This window comes from Ahaetulla prasina, chromosome 7 (assembly GCF_028640845.1).
Source record: "Ahaetulla prasina isolate Xishuangbanna chromosome 7, ASM2864084v1, whole genome shotgun sequence".
In the NCBI taxonomy this organism is placed as follows: Eukaryota; Metazoa; Chordata; class Lepidosauria; order Squamata; family Colubridae; genus Ahaetulla; species Ahaetulla prasina.
In genome coordinates, this window is record NC_080545.1 from 61295211 (window position 1) to 61312088 (window position 16878).

General features: G+C 34.5%; 1 long non-coding RNA gene across 1 annotated transcript in view; it reads left to right on the forward strand.

Annotated features, from left to right (window-relative positions):
• The window catches only part of LOC131202275 (uncharacterized), a 46814-nt gene extending 44729 nt beyond the window's left edge, over nucleotides 1-2085 (forward strand). The window contains exon 4 of the long non-coding RNA XR_009156118.1: nucleotides 1175-2085. This is a non-coding gene — a long non-coding RNA (uncharacterized LOC131202275). The remainder of the gene's footprint in view (nucleotides 1-1174) is intronic.
• Nucleotides 2086-16878: the final 14793 nt, after the last annotated feature.

Sequence of the window (16878 nt, forward strand, 5' to 3'; positions counted from 1 at the left end):
ATCTTAGTACCTGTGTGTGTGTGCGTGTGTGTGTGTGTGGTGATGATGATGATGATGATGATGATGATAATAATGAGGGTTATATACTGATTATATTGATAATAGTAAGGTTACCTAGTTTAGGTAGTGAAATATCTGCAAGAAAAGAACTAAGGTCAGAAAGCTTCAAGGACCCCTCATTTTAACTCTGAACTACAAATATTTTTCTTTATTGAATGATATTTTTTTTGTTTACATTTATATCCCGCCCTTCTCCGAAGACTCAGGGCGGCTTACAGTGTATAAGGCAATAGTCTCGTTCTATTTGTATATTTTTTACAAAGTCAACTTATTGCCCCCCCAACAATCTGGGTCCTACCTTATAAAGGGTGGAAGGCTGTCAACCTTGGGCCGGGTTTGAACCTGCAGTAATTGCAGGCTACTGTGTTCTAATATGATAATGATAATGATAATAATCTTTTCCTAATGGATTGGTACCTATGGTACTAGTTCTCATAGAAAAGAAAGTATCCTGAGTATTCCTTATCATTTTTCTTCCAAATAAATGTTCTGTAGCTTTAGGACCATAATTTTCATTGGGAAAATGGTTTATTTTGTGATGAAGAAAGAATACTAAAGCCCAATTAAGTGCATCTCCCAACAATTTCCTATTTAGTTTCAAATAAGTTTTGCTAAGGTGAATATATATTTAATGAAACAAACTTAAGCAAATTAAGTACATTGTATTTTAAATGCAGTAATATGCACAATTTAATTTGAATTAAACTACTGGTAGAACAATTGCTTGAAGCGAAACATATGAACAATTTACTGCTATTTTCATGTGTGCATATTAGAAATGAGGAAAAGGGACATAATTCACAATAATTGTAAAACTGTTTAGAAGTGTGGCTGTAAGTCTTTTAGGACTAAAGTGCCCTAATGCTGTCATTTTCTGTGAAGCAAAAGTGACTTTGTAACCAGTTGATTCTATTCCAGTTACACAATAGTGGAAATTAAGCAGCCATTATCCTTTCTGTTTCGACAGCCAAAGTATAATTCAGAGAAATAGGAAGATTTTAGCATAGAAGAATGCAAGTATTTGCATGAAGAAATAATAGAAGCTTCTCCGTCTCAATTTACCTGTGAATATTCTCAAGCTCTTTTTTTTTTCTTTTCTCTCTTTTTAATTTAGATCCATTGACTCTCAACAAAACCTGAGACGGAATTGCTCCAGTTAAGTGAACTAGGTATCAAATTACAGATGAACTGTCTACTTTTGTCAGTATTAAGAGTTATGCTGCACAATATTCAAGGACACATCTTTACTTCACCATGTTGCCTTTCATCTTTGAAACTGTTTAATTCACCTGAAGATAAAGATACCATGCAATTTATATGCCATCAAAGTAATTTCTGGAATGCATAACAGAAAATCACCACCACAGAGGTTTTCGTGGCCATCCACTAATTTATTACTTTTTATAGTTGCATAGAATGATGGGAGGAACCAGGACGGGCCTTGCCATTAGACTGATTGATCTGATCATTTCAGGTGATTGTGAGGAAGGATGGGGATAGCTAGATAGCTCCAAAACCAAGATCATTTGTTTACTTGGTTTATCTACCAGCCAGCAGCAGACTGGCATTTGCTAACAGGTTCCTCCCACACTCTCTGCTAAGGTCAGTGTTTTGTTCTAGAATGACAAACTAGGCAGTGATATTCCTTTCATCCTTTTCCAGGCTGAAATTCCTTGCTCCAAATACTTCTTCTCAATGAGGCATTGAGAGCCAGGTATAAAGCAGCACAGATGACTAGTTTCCACTGTGCCTTGTTCTGAACACTTGGCAAATGTCTGCTTGACTTACCCTCCCACAGCTAAAACTATAGTTTATTATATATTAATATCAATAATAGTATATTACTATTATATTTTAGTAAAGACTCTTCTGAAATCAGAGTCATTTTTCATTTTTTCATTTTCTTCTTTTCCCTTATAACATCTGTGCATATAGTTAAAATTCCTTCTGTATGGTTTAGAACAGAATTTGCAACTATGGTATTTTATCAGGAGATACTCTCTGGAAGTGCTCTAAGGATGTGCATGCTTTCAAAAGGAAATTAGTTGAAAAGGCTTAAATTTCAACATTGCATCATGAGTATAACTTATCCTGCAGTTTGTTTGTTTAAACTGAATAAGTGTAAGTCAGGAACACCAGTAAGTGAAATACAGCAGTACAATCTGTTCTGAGAATAGCAGGTATAACAAGGAACCATACTTTATAGCACTATTCACTTGTTATTTAATATCATAGTGAATCACAATAATTTATGACCATGGAACTTAGCTGTGCAATGACCTTGAAGGACTGAGAGAGTGCGAGCAATATTCTTTTTGAAGAAATAAATGCAAATGCAAAGCCATCAACTCTACCTATATTCAAGAAATGCAAGGAGTTTTAATTCGGCCAAGCTATATGAGATAATATTATTTTGAAAAAAAGGTTTTAGAATTATGAAGAAAGCCCAAATTACCACAATTACTATAAGCTGTTGTAAATGGATATTATAGGTATTATACCAATTAAGGAAACATCTCTAATATGTACTACTTGTGATTGGAAAAAAATGCATAATATTCAAAGCCTAGATCCCTCTCTTGTGAGCCAGGTTTTAAAGCTCAGGTTGTTTTTCAGTTTTCTAAATTCTCTTCTCTAAAATACTGTCTGTTCTCTTATTTATTTAATAAATGCAGCTATTGTTGACTTTTGAATTGTAAACTATTTTCTCCCATTATCTTTAATTATGTAATAACTTATAACTTTGAAATAAATGTATTTTTATGAAATCCAGCCAGTGTATTATTACAATAAATAATATTTCTATTAAATACAGACAATGTATTATTGTTAAGCTTAATTATATAAGCAGAACTTTGTGAGGTAGGCGATTCCAAAGGTATCTGTAGAAAACCATTCCTGTGTCTTTCTCCTGACATCTCTCAGCCAGAATGATGAGCCCAAGTGTAAAATGACTTACCTAGCCATTAATATGAATATAACATTAATATTAATATAATATTAATATTGTGTTCTTCTGCAAGTTACACAAGTTTGCCCTATTCAAGAGACTAGGATTATTTTATACTCTAGTCAAATACATTTATTAAAATGGGGTATCTGTGAAGTATAAAAAAATTGCATATTCAATAGGCACATGTAATATATTCCCCTTCCTTTTATGCCTCCATAGACAGGAGGTAGGAGACAAAAATGTAACCAGCAGTGATGCCAGGGAAAGTGCCAGGGCTGCTAAAGTCAGTTCTTCCAGTTGAAGCAGCCATTGCAAAAGACCACAGTTAGGGCAAAAGCTGACTTGGGGCCAACAGTAGAGGAAGAGGTGGTAGAGCAGTTGTTCCTTCAATCATACCCTTCTCCCTTCTGCATTGTCCTTCTGTTATATTTTCACTTCAATCCTATTATTAAACATTCAAGTAGGTATAGTCACTTCTGTGAAGATCTTTATTCAAAAATCTATAGTATATCTCATGCTTAAAATGAAAGTGGAATATCCAAACAGAGATTGCTTCCAGTTTTTTGGGGGGAGGGAAAGAATTGAAGAAGAATATGAGGAAAAATGAGGAAATGATGTGATATTTATTTATTTATTCATTCATTCATTCATTTTGTATTTTACAAATAACAAGGCGAAATATCCAACACACCTTCCTCCTCCTATTTTTCCCACAACAACAACCCTGTGAGGTAGGTTGGGCTGAGAAATAGTGACTGACAAATACCACACAGATGGCTTTCATCATGGCTAAGGGAGAATTTAAAATCATGGTTTTCTGTTTTCTAGCCCAACCCTAAGCCTAATCCTCACCTTAGCAACTAGTCCGAACTGTCTTTATTTTTATACTTGAATTTTTTGTGAAAACTTCCATATAGTTTTAGGAATTATATTAAAAATTTCCAGAAGAGTTACAACCATTTGACTAGTTTGTGTTTAGAGATAAAATGTCTTAAACTGACATTTGCTAATGCCATGAAATAACTATTGCACATGTCCTCTCACTTGTTTTTAAAGTATATGACTGAAAGTTGGAATAACAATCTTTTCCGTCACTCACACTAGCTTGGATTGTGAAGTAACTTGGATGTACATTTTAACTCTTGAGCTTTGCTTTCATTAAACTTTACAAATACTCCACTATTGGGGTTTTCTTCTGCAATTGTAGAAAGATCACTTGAAAGACTGAAAGAAAGCAGTTGGGGTTCAACAGATGGCAAAGATTCAATACAATTTGACAGATTACTTCTACTGTAAGATATTGTTTCTCATTGCTGCCAGCTGTGCTTCAAGAGATTCCACACAATATGAAAACTGATTAAAGAAATGTCCTGTACCAAGGAGCTGTCAAGCCATGAACTTGCACACATTATGAATATGTGCAATAATACTTCATTTTAACACTTTCTTGGAAATCAGTTAAAGGAATCGTTAAGAAGCACCTGGTTTGTATGGTTACATTTAATCCATTCCTCCTGTTACATTTAAATTGCTATTTACTGGCATTTTTAGAAATATCCTGAGAACTGCAATCAAGGTTTTCAGGGACTTCACACAATCTCAAATTCTATACCTCCACTACCCTATTGTAGTGCATATGATTCCTGCTTTGCCACTTTCAGATATAAGGATGGAAACAAGTATTTACAGGTTTGATCAGGGGTAGTCAACCTTTTTATACCTACCTACTTGCTTTTGTATCTCTGTTAGTAGTAACATTTTCTAACCACCCACCGGTTCCACAGTAATGCGCCATGTTACGTCATCTGCGCATGCCTCTTGCACATTGTTGATTGGGTTGGGGGGGGGGGCGCCGGCTACCATTTCTGCTTATATGTTACAGCTGGGTGGTGTGGGGGGAGATGCATGAGCTATTCTGGGATGAAGCTCTTTTGTTTGCGGTCGCACTATAGCACCATTTAGTTTTACTTACGTAACGTATACTAAACTTATGTGTGGGCAATACAAATAATATATTTTCAGAAATTTAAATTGTCACGGGGAATTTTATGAAAACCTAATGAAAATGTTTTTAAATAATGTTATGAAATTTTTTTAAAAAGTCAATTAAATTAAAAAATGGGATAGTGCTTCAGTATCGGACAAAACCCCTACCGCCCACCATGAAAGATGGAACTGCCACTAGTGGGCGGTAGGAACCAGGTTGACTACCACTGGGTTAGATAAATCATTTTTTTTCTCTTAATGAACCAACTTTTTTTGTTAGGAACTATGTAGGAGAAAACCACATCTCATCAAGATTGGAAAGGCATTAAAATGCATCACAAATACCATTGACTGGTGCTAATGGTTGATACGGGTTGCTTCCAGCTTCCTAGGTATCAACCAAGTACCTTCTTAAGATGTACGATGTTCCAGGCAGCGCAGTTTTTTGCAGTTCTGCTGGTGTTATTGCAGGAAGCTGCACTTTGTTGATATATCTCATAAAATTCTTGGACATGGTACCAAGTGCCCCGAAGACAATGGATATCACTGTTACATGTTTCATCCATAATCACATAGTTTCGATGGCCAGGTCATGATATTTTGTGATTTTCCCAGTTCTTTTTCTTCGACTCTGGCATCTCCTGGTACTGCTATGTCAATAATAATAATAATAATAATAATAATAATAATAATAATAATAATAATAATAATAATAATAATAATAATAATAATAATAATAATAATAATAGTTGTTGTTTTGTTTACATAGTTATTTACAATGCTAATACACACACACATACATACATATAAAGGAATTACTGTGGCTTAAATAAAATTTCCCAATGTAACCATACAAAGTATGAAGGCGATTACATCTGAAAGGCAAACCTACATCACTCAATAATGATGGAAGAATTGAGCCATATGAACATTTCTAACGAAAATGTTTTTAACACTTGGTTGCTGGCATTTTCTAAACAAATGAATGCTTGAATGGTTATATGTGTATGCCTATAATATCTGGAAGGCTAATCACAATCTTTAACTTCAATTTTCTATGGTCCACTGTTGTCAATGGGAAAAGCAAATGATTTGATGCTTGGTATTTATGTAGACAACTTAATGGTCCAGGGGAGAAGGTGCCAGCTGGTATTTGGAGGTCATTGGTTTTCACCATTTTGACACTGATGCATCTTTGGAATACATTGAATAAAATGTAATGTACAGGTAATGAAAAGCAATTGGAGTGCATATAATTGTAGAATTCCGATTGGTAAAAACAGACAATGAAGACAAAGCTACATCTAACAATTCAGCCTACATAATGTGATCTTGGGATAACCTAAAAGTTTAATTCCCCAATATGATATACAGTATTTACTACATCCATATATAGCAAGAGCAAAGAAAGTACCAAACATTAACAGTATTCTTAAAACTGAAATGCAAATGTGAGGCCATCAAGATCTTATCAACTAGATAGGCATTTTCAAATAATGGAAAGGAGAATAATTACCTAGTTGTGTGAGTATGAAGACTTTTCTTTTCTTTTCCTTCTTGCTTTTCTTTAAATCTGTCTAAATCATGCTATAAACTATGATTCACAAAAATGTTAATTTGAACTACTTTTTTAATAATGTACTTCTTTTTAGAATAACAGAGTTGGAAGGGACCTTGGAAGTCTTCTAGTCCAATCCCCTCTTTAGGCAGGAAACCCTACGCCACTTCAGACAAATGGTCTATTATCCAACATCTTTTTTAAAACTTTCAGTGTTGGAGCATTCACAACTTCTGGAGGCAAGTTGTCCACTGATTAATTGTTCTAACTGTCAGGATATTTCTCCTTAGTTCTAAGTTGCTTCTCTCCTTGATTAGTTTCCACCCATTGCTTCTTGTCCTACCCTCAGGTGCTTTGGAGAATAGCTTGACTCCCTCTTCTTTGTGGCAGCCCCTGAGATATTGGAACACTGCTATCATGTCTCCCCTAGTCAGTGGTAGGTTTGGGCCAGTTTGGGACAACTGGTTGTTAAATTGCTGGCTGCCCCTGCCCCTCCCCTTTCCAGGAGTTACCACGTACCCCGTTTTGGCCCCCAGGTAAGTGCAGGAAGCCCTACTAGGCCCAAAATGAGGCACAGAGTGTGTGTGGTGCCCCCCGCGGCCCATTTTTGCTCCCAGGAAGCTGCAGGGAGGCCAACTAGGCCCAAAATGGGGAGGGGTAGCGTTCTCCCCCGTGGTACTCCATGTAGATGCAGTTCCATTGAGGACTACATGTTGAGTGCGGTTGATCAGCCAGTTACAAATCCATTTGGTGATGATGCTGTCTAACCCACAGTTTTCTACTTTATCTAGTAGTGGGTTATGGTCTACTTTATCAACTGCCTTACTGAAGTGCAAGTAAATTATATTGACAGCATTCCTCTGGTCCACTAATTTTGTCACTTTGTCAAAGAATGCAATAAGATTAGTCTGGCATGATCTGTTTTTGACAAACCTATGTTGGCTTTTGGTTATTACTTTGTTTGCTTCTAGGTGTTTGGTGATTCATTGCTTGATTATGTTTTCCAGAATCTTCCCTGGTATTGAGGTCAGGCTGATAGGTCTGAAGTTTCCTGGATCTATTTTTTTTTCCTTTCTTGAATATGGGAACTACATATTCTTTTCCAGTCTTTTCCAGTCCTCTGGCAGTTCCCCTGTGCTCCAGGATCTTTGAAAGATCTGATTCAGTGGTTCTGAGGTCTCATCTGTCAATTCCTTCAGAACCTTGGCATGTAATCCATCCGGTCCTGGTGATTTGAATTCATCTAGGGTAGACTGATGTTCACTTACATTTTCTTCTCTATTTTAACTTGTGTTCCTAATCTGTTTTTTGTGGTGCTGTTTTTGATAGGTTGGACTGTTTTTTCCCTTTGTGTAAAGACAGATGCAAAAAACGAATTAAGTAATTCTGCTTTCTCCCTGCTGCTTGTCACCTTCTTGCCAATTTCTCCCAGCAATGGACCAACTGTTTCCTTGACTTTTTTCTTGTTTTTAATATGTTTACTCTAAGAGAGAAATAATGCCTATAATGAGTCAATACAATTTATGACTCTAGTTTCTGTTTTATTAACTCATAAGTCCAAATATGTCCAGAAACATGTCTGCTTCCGTCTTATCAATTCCATGGGCTTATCTTATGTAAACTCTAAAGTTAGAAGTCAAATAGCTAAAACATTCTCTTCCTTGTCATTGTATCAAAAGGAAAAGGAAAGGAAAGGACAAAAAGCCAATACAAAAAGCACAAGTCAGCAATATATTACTGCAAATCATTTACTGTCTCATAATTATTTTGGTCAACCCCATGGATGTAAACTTCACCATTCTTGATAGATGCCAAATGCTGGGATATGCATAATCAAAGAATATAAACATTTTAAAAATGCAATATTATTTATATTTCAGTCTTGTGGATTTAAGACCCAAATTTAGGAAATTATGAAACAAGTCTGGATCACATAACTTAATGTTCCTGAACATCATTTCTAATACCAAGGAAATGGTAACCAACTATTATTAAACTTTTTCTGAAATATCCAAAATTGTTGATTTGATCGTTATTTTAATATTGAAGGAGATTAATGCTTATGCTTCTCATTGCAAATAAGTATTAAAATTATGCAGCTCTTTGGAAATAATTCAAACTGATACTTCCCAATGCATGGGAGAACAAGCATAACATCTCTTTAAAGCTGCATTATTTTTTCCTCAGGGTGAAACAATACAAAGAATGAGCAGTACAAAGAGTGAAGTTAAAGTAATTGGATCTCAGCTAAAGCGCTATGACACAAAGGCATAGACATAATAGTAGGATTAACCTTCAGTGAATAATGTAAATTTATGCTTCAATATGAGGTACAGATGTAAGTCCAATAGTGTAAGCAAGGGCTATTTTAAAGAGCATTTTCACTGCAGTCTTTACAGTTTTGAACAAAGTTCAAATCTGGCAAGCAAAGGTAATTTTAGTAAAAAACAATTCAGCCATTCTCAATGATTTATCATCTATGTAATGATACTTTGTGTAACTTGCCTAACTTGCTACTTAGAGGCGCTCAAGAGACATTTTAAAAGTTTTTTAAAATAATGACCTGTCATTAATTCTACAGAAATACTTCCCTTCCAGCAGAGCACAGGCAAAGAGAAATTTAAATGCCAAGTCGACAAACATTATTTATATTTAAGAGTCTTCTCTTTCAAATTAAGCATTTATGTCCTTGAAATCCTTTTCAGTGTGCTATTTTTTCTCAAATTCTGCTGTCTATTTGTTGCTCAGGAAATGAGAAATTGCTACCACTATGTAGATCAATCAAAGAACTGGGAATGCTGCACCAGTCATTATACAACTCATTCAGACCAAAGCAACACTGACATTAAAAGGATAATAGAACTGCAAAAGAGGACCATAGGTCACGTTATTCAACTTCAGTGCATATAAAAATAATCATCAATCCATTAGCATCTTATAAATTACCAAATTCAAATCATAGGATATTACAAGCAAAAAGACCTTGGAGTGCAGAAAAGAGACACATGATGCAAGCCAAAAGAGAAGTTCCTATAAAATCTGGTACATCATTTCATGCTGAATGCTACTGTGAGTACTAAGACAATTCTTTGGCCCAGCCCTAGAAAAGAAGTTGATTGAACAACCCTTCATTCCTTATACTACTTATAGCACTAAATAGTTTTCTCCAAGTGATGCCTTCCAGATGTATGGGACTCCAGTTCCCATTAATGGCAATCAGCATGGCCAATGCTATGGCCAATTAGCGTTCTAGGTTTTTTTAGAAGCCATTAAGATCTGGCTTTTTACTGAGGCTTTGGGATTGGATGTGGAGAAGGCATGGAAAGAGACTGAGAGTGAGCTGCTGAGCCTGCAGTGGGACACCCCAAGGGGGATAATTACAGTGCAGGGTTTTTATTATTTTATTGTTTTTACGATTATTTTATTTATTGGTTTTATGGTTCTTGTAAACTGCCGAGGGTTGCTTAAAATGGGTGACCATATAAACGTTTTAAATAAATATATATGATCTGTAATTCAAGGCATTTGAAGATGCCATGTTGGGAAAAAAGAATATTTCTGCATAAACGTTCCTGAAAGCAAAGGAAAATGAGATTATATTCCATATTAAGAGATTTGTTTTGGGTGGATTTTTTCCCCTCTAGTGGCCACCTCAGTTTCCAGATAAGTTTTATTTATTTATTTATTTACTTACTTATTTATTTATTTATTTTGTCACAACAATATATATAAGTATCATACAGAAAAGATTATACAGTGTATAAACATATATATGAGTAAATAATAGGAGGAATAAGCATATATATATATATAAGAAGAAGAAAAAGCAAAACAATAAGACAAGAACAGTAGGCACGTTTGTGCTCTTATGCACGCCTCTTATGGTCCTCTTAGGAATGGGGTGAGATCAATATTAGAAAGTTTTTGGTTAAAGCTTTTGGGATTATGGGAAGAGACCACAGAGTCAGGTAAAGTATTCCAAGCACTGATGATTCTGTTACTGAAGTCGTGTTTTCTGCAATCTAGATTAAAGCAGTTAACATTAAGTTTAAATCTATTGGTTGCTCTTGTATTATTGCAATTAAAACTGAAGTAGTCTTTAACAGGAAGGACATTACAATAGTTGATTCTATGAGTTAAACTTAAGTCTTGTCGAAGGCGACGGAGTTCCAAGTTTTCTAAACCTAGGATTATTTAAGACAGAGAGAATTTAATACAACATCTATATAATCAACTGTTTGGGTCCAGTTCCTGTGCTATACAAGTTATCTATTGGCTGTTTTCTCATCTCTTGTTTCTTCTTGATTTAACGGATTTCCTTTCTTTTGAAACATTATTATTTTAATCCATGTTTCTTGTGCAATATTGGCTTTTCAATCCATTTAAATCCAGTTTGGGTAATTCTGAAATTAGAACTCAGTTATGTATCCCTTTAGAGATTTTAATTTTTTTCTCACTCTTCTGCAGCATTATATTATGAGATTAATTTTGCCATTTTACAAAGTTACCTACATACATGCACACCAGAAGGCAAGACAAGAACCAATGGATGGAAACTAATCAAGGAGAGAAGCAAACTAGAATTAAGGAGACATTTCCTAACAGTGAGAACAATTAACCAGTGGAACAGCTTGCGTTCAGAAATTCTGGATACATCACTGCTGGAAGCTTTTAAGAAGTCACTGAGCAGCCACCTGTGTAAAATGGTAGTGGGTCTCCTGCCTGAGCAGGGGGTTGGACTAGAAAACCTTCAAGATCCTTTCAACTTTATTATTCTGTATTTTAATGAGTTTATATGAGATCAGATAAGAGATACTTTAGAGATAGTAATGTAGAGGTACTTTTTAAAAATGTGTTACCATATATACTTGCAGATAAGCTCATCTGCAAATAGAATAAAATAACAGAGTTGGAAGGGACTCTGGAGATTTTCTAGTCCAACCCCCTGCCCAGGCAGAAAACCCTACACCACTTCAGGCAAATGGTTATCCAACATCTTCTTAAAAACTGCCAGTGTTGAGCATTCACAACTTCTGGAGGCAAGTTGTCCATTGATTAATTGTTCTGTCAGGAAATTTCTCCTTAGTTCTAAGTTGCTTCTCTCCTTGATTAGTTTCCACCCATTGCTTCTTGTTCTACCCTCAGGTGCTTTGGAGAATAGTTTGACTCCCTCTTCTTTGTGGAAACCCCTGAGATATTGGAACACTGCTTTCATGTCTCCCCTAGTCCTTCTTTTCATTAAACTGGACATACCCAGTTCCTGCAGCCATTCCTCGTGTGTTCTAGTCTCCAGTCCCCTAATCATCTTTGTTGCTCTTCTCTGCACTCTTTCTAGAATCTCCACATCTTTTTTATATCGTGGCGACCAAACCTGAATGTAGTATTCCAAGTGTGATAAATGGAACCCCATTCAATGAGTATATTTTGAAACCTGAAGTCTTGGCTTATCCACATAAATATATATGATACATTTTTCAGAAACAGTTTGACCATCATACTCAAGGTCACTTAGCCTTGCTCTCTGCCTAAAGCAGGAGACTTGTACCTACAATTCTAGCTTGATATTTTTAACCATCTTTAACAACACCAAACTGGTTCTTTCTTGAACAATAGTAGTGCATTTATACATTTAAAATGCTTGAAGGAAGACTTGCAGCGTGAATTTTTATTAATGCTACATATCCTCCAAAGCTCAGACAACATTATGGTGATAATTTCCATTAACTAGGTCTGAACTTATTCCATTCCAGGCATGAGCTTCCATGCAACTTCATTTTTCATTTGCTTTACTGCAGCTGTGTTGTGCTAAGAATGCCAGTTTTGCCAGAAATGGGTTTGAGGTGTGGAGGGGGATCATTTATCTTATTGCCATTGTGAGGACAGGAGGTAGGTGGAATGACAGTAATTCTTGTGATTAGGTCAGCATTAAACATCCCAACCACAGTGTCTTGAAAGTAGAAAGATCCCAATTGAAAAACATCCTTAATTTTACCATTTCCTCAGTGCCAGCTAGTATTTCACCCTGAGTGATTGTGCAATGTTTTGTGAGTTGTTTTAGTAGCTGAAAACTCCCAGTGACTGATTTATTTGTGGGAAAGCAAAGCTGATTGCCTCAGACCTCATAATCATCTCTATCACATGGGACACACTGAGACCCTCTTGCATTATGTTCAGAAACTCATATATCACACCATACACTCATAACAATAATTTCATCCCATTCTGCTGAAAAATAACAAAAACACTGATATTTCCCCAGGTTAATCTATTGGTGAATGAGCTTCCATTTTTCCAACCCTTATTCAAGATACAGATATTGAATTAAATTGGACTTTGTATTTCTGCTTCGGAATCCTTCTAATGATGTCAGGTAGATATAAAGTGTATTTTAAGGTATCCATAAGTTTATTTAAAAGTATAGACATGGAAAAATGAATAGATAAAATAAATCTTGGGAGATGTTGACGTGTTCAAGAATGTAATGCTCAGCATCCAAATTTAGTGTGTTTGGACTTGCTTCCTAGTAAGCCTGTTGTGAGTATTAAAGGAACAGCTGTTTCTGCTAGAGTCAATTCACTTAATGACTGAGTTGAAGTCATGGCACCCTCAGTAAACCATCTTATTTTAGAGAAGGCACTACATGAAAACTAAAAATTCTTTAATTGCTTGCAATCTTTTGGGTATTCTGAACACAGTGAAAATGCGTTATTAATAACCATTGCTATTTGAATCAAGCACTGCCAAATCATAAACTAGATGATGTATTAGTTTAAGTAAGCACTTCACTGAGTTATCCCATAATCTTTATATAAGAAAATGCTTGTGAAGTATTTTGAGATATAGATATATAGAGATATATAGAGAAGAAACTGCTTCAGATATTAGCTACAGCATAACATTAAAATTAACTGTTTGGAATGAATTCATATTCTGTTATAATGGATATGTTGCTTTAGTTTATGCAGAATAAATGGTGGAATGAACAGCAGTACTTCAATCTCCCAAACTCCCAAAACAAGGTGGATCTTAATTTTAAAACTCTAGAAAGAAGACAAAATAATAATCTTGGCCTCTAGCTGTACTTTAAATATAAAGAATAATAATGCTACAAAAGAATTTCTCAAAAGTTAATAGAATTGGAAGAATCAGAAAGATTTGCCGTTAGATATGTGAATGGAATGGATATGAAATGTTAGATCTGAATTTAGATAAATTGTCTCAGTAAAAGAGTGACTATATGGTACTACTGGTAGTACATATAATTTGCATCTGCATAACCAACTTGCCTTCTCTCCTTCCCTCCCAATTTAAATCCTACTTCAGCCCAATTATTGGACTGATAAATAAACTGCAGTTCATTAAAGGTTATGCCTTTTAATAAAATGTGTTAGTTGGAAAAGGTACTACCAGACTCTTGATTTTTTGGGGGGGGGGGCACCATAGACTAACAAAGATATACAGTATAACCTCCTACTCAGAATTTGTAAACACTAAACGCTTAAGGGTGGTTAAGCCTTTGTGAATCTTATATCTTAGAAAGGCCTACGTAGTGTATAGATTTTATTTTTACAAATTTTGCAGCTCATTTGGTCTACCCTTGGTAGCATATTGAATAAGTGACATTCTTTGAAAATGTTTTTATGAAAAAATAACAGAGATACATTCTTTAAATAAGAAGAAAATATTGTGAACGGGTAAATATTGGATACAGCAAAAGAGACTAAAACTTAATAATAGAGGTTGGAATCAGATAGAAGGGCCTGGACAACAGTCCTTGGCATAAGAATGCAAGCATTATTGTATGTTCAACTGTAATAATTTAGAAAACAAATTAGATTGGATGTAAATCAGCCCTTAAATAGGATAGATATCAGATTTAAAAGATGTTTTGTTTTTTCAAATTATTCAGTATCGATAGACCTCAAAAGCACCTAAGGAATTATTATTTAATTAAGTTTAGGCTATTTATTTATTGTGAAGCTAACGTAGGCTTCGCTAAAACTAAGGTAATTATTTTTTCATATGACCTTACTGTCAAATGTGAAGTCAGTTTTGAAAAGGATTTATTGTTTATATGTTTATGGATATACACGATGAACATTGGATCAGCTGTTAGACTTTTTAATCAATAGATAACAAAAGCGATCGTAGAATTTACTGTATTCTAGTACATTGCAATGTACACATAATTAGAAGTGCTTTGAAAAATCTCTTGAGGCAGTTATATGGCTATAGCATGCAGTGAATCTATTGAATTTTGAAAGCAATTGAATTGTTACCTAAAGATACACTGCATATGTTCTCATTTAGTATAGAAATATAGATTCTTAATAAGATGTAATAATTCAGGAATTATATTTATATTTTTCATGACTGTTATGATTTAGAGGACTAAAATATCATATTAGCAAGATGTATGAATGTGGATTGCATAATTTACATTTTAAAAACTCAATGATTAAGAATTGTTTGTCAGATAAAAATATGTTTTAGCATAATACAAAAGAGATAAGATAGATTGTTTCAAACCAATGAACTTTGGTTTCTTTTTAATGCCTCATTGGCTGAAACAAACAATACTTACAATTCAACACATAGGTATAGTAAATTTCTTCAGACTAATGAATTTAATGACATCAAGTCCTATTTTTTTCAATGGCCAAGATATAAAGACTGGGTGCTAAGGGCTTCTACTTCCAGCCAACAGAGATTCATCTAAAATAACAATCAAGTTGCTGATCAAGTTTGATTTAGTTGCATTATATGATGGCAATGGATGAAAACACATAGTTCCTAGTAGATTATAAAACTATACATTTCCTTTTTTTAAAAAAATCTTGTTCACATAAATTTTTAAAGTGTTCATTTACTTCAGAAAGTTTTTTCCAAGCTCAAATACACCTTTAAAAAAAAATCACAATTACTGATGGAATATTTATTGATGATTATGAAAATAGGCAGTTTATATAGGACATTACTTTATCAATTACAAATAATAGTGCTAATCATAAATTTAAAAATATTTTCTATATTATAAGGCACTGTCCATACATCACAAAGTATTAGTAATGTTTGTAATTCTTTTTCAGTGTCATTCTGCTTTAAAAAACCGAACATCAATCCTGGACAATTAACATTCATGCCAAATAATGTTGATGCATGATATATAATACCATTCATATAACCCTTGATTTTGTCTTCCATAATTTGCTTTAATAAATTTTAGTGGCACATAATATCACAGTGGCATTAACACTAAGTATACTGCCTAATGGAATTGGTAAAACATACCTGCAGGAATGGGAAGAATTGTGCCAGATTAATGTAAGGTCTAAATAATATTATGACATGGTATATATCCAACAAGCATTTATAAAAAATATATATATCCAACAAGCATTTATAAAAAAATTACTCATATTGATGGCTCTTATGTCAGGAACAATTAGCAACATAATTTAAAAATCAGCTGCTGAATTAAAAAAGTGAATACCTGTTTATTCTTCCATTTCAAGTGCAGAATCCTTTTTTTCCAACATGAGATTCCAATGCAGGAGTCTATATTGATCAAGGCAAATTATGAAGGGAATTATCTGGAAGAACACAATCAGAAACATGATTAAGGAAGAGCACTTGGTTCTAATAAATAGGAAAGGAAAAATGAGTAGACACTAAACAAAGATGATGAAAAGAGGAGGGCTCCCAAAATATGCTTTTTCATATTTAAATGTATACCTTATTTATTTATTTATTTTGTCACAACAGTATATATAAGCATAAGCATAAAATAACTATACGATATATAAGCATATATATAATCATAAATATGCAATAACTATATGAAATTGGATACCATCAAAGGGAACATTAGAACAGGAACGGTAGGCATATAGGTGCTCTTATGCACACCCCTTACAGAAATCTTAGGAATAGTGTGAGATCAATAGTAGATAGTTTTTGGTTAAAGCTTTGGGGATTTTAGGAAGAGACCACAGAGTCTGGTAGTGCATTCCAGGCATTAACAACTCTGTTGCTGAAGTCATATTTTCTGCAATCGAGATTGGAGCGGTTCACATTAAGCTTAAATCTGTGCTCGTGTATTAACATAACATAACATAACATCAGAGTTGGAAGGGACCTTGGAGGCCTTCTAGTCCAACCCCCTGCCCAGGCAGGAAACCCTACACCATCTCAGTCAGATGGTTATCCAACATTTTCTTAAAAATTTCCAGTGTTGGAGCATTCACAACTTCTGAAGGCAAGTCGTTCCACTTATTAATTGTTCTAACTGTCAGGAAATTTCTCCTTATTGTTGTGATTG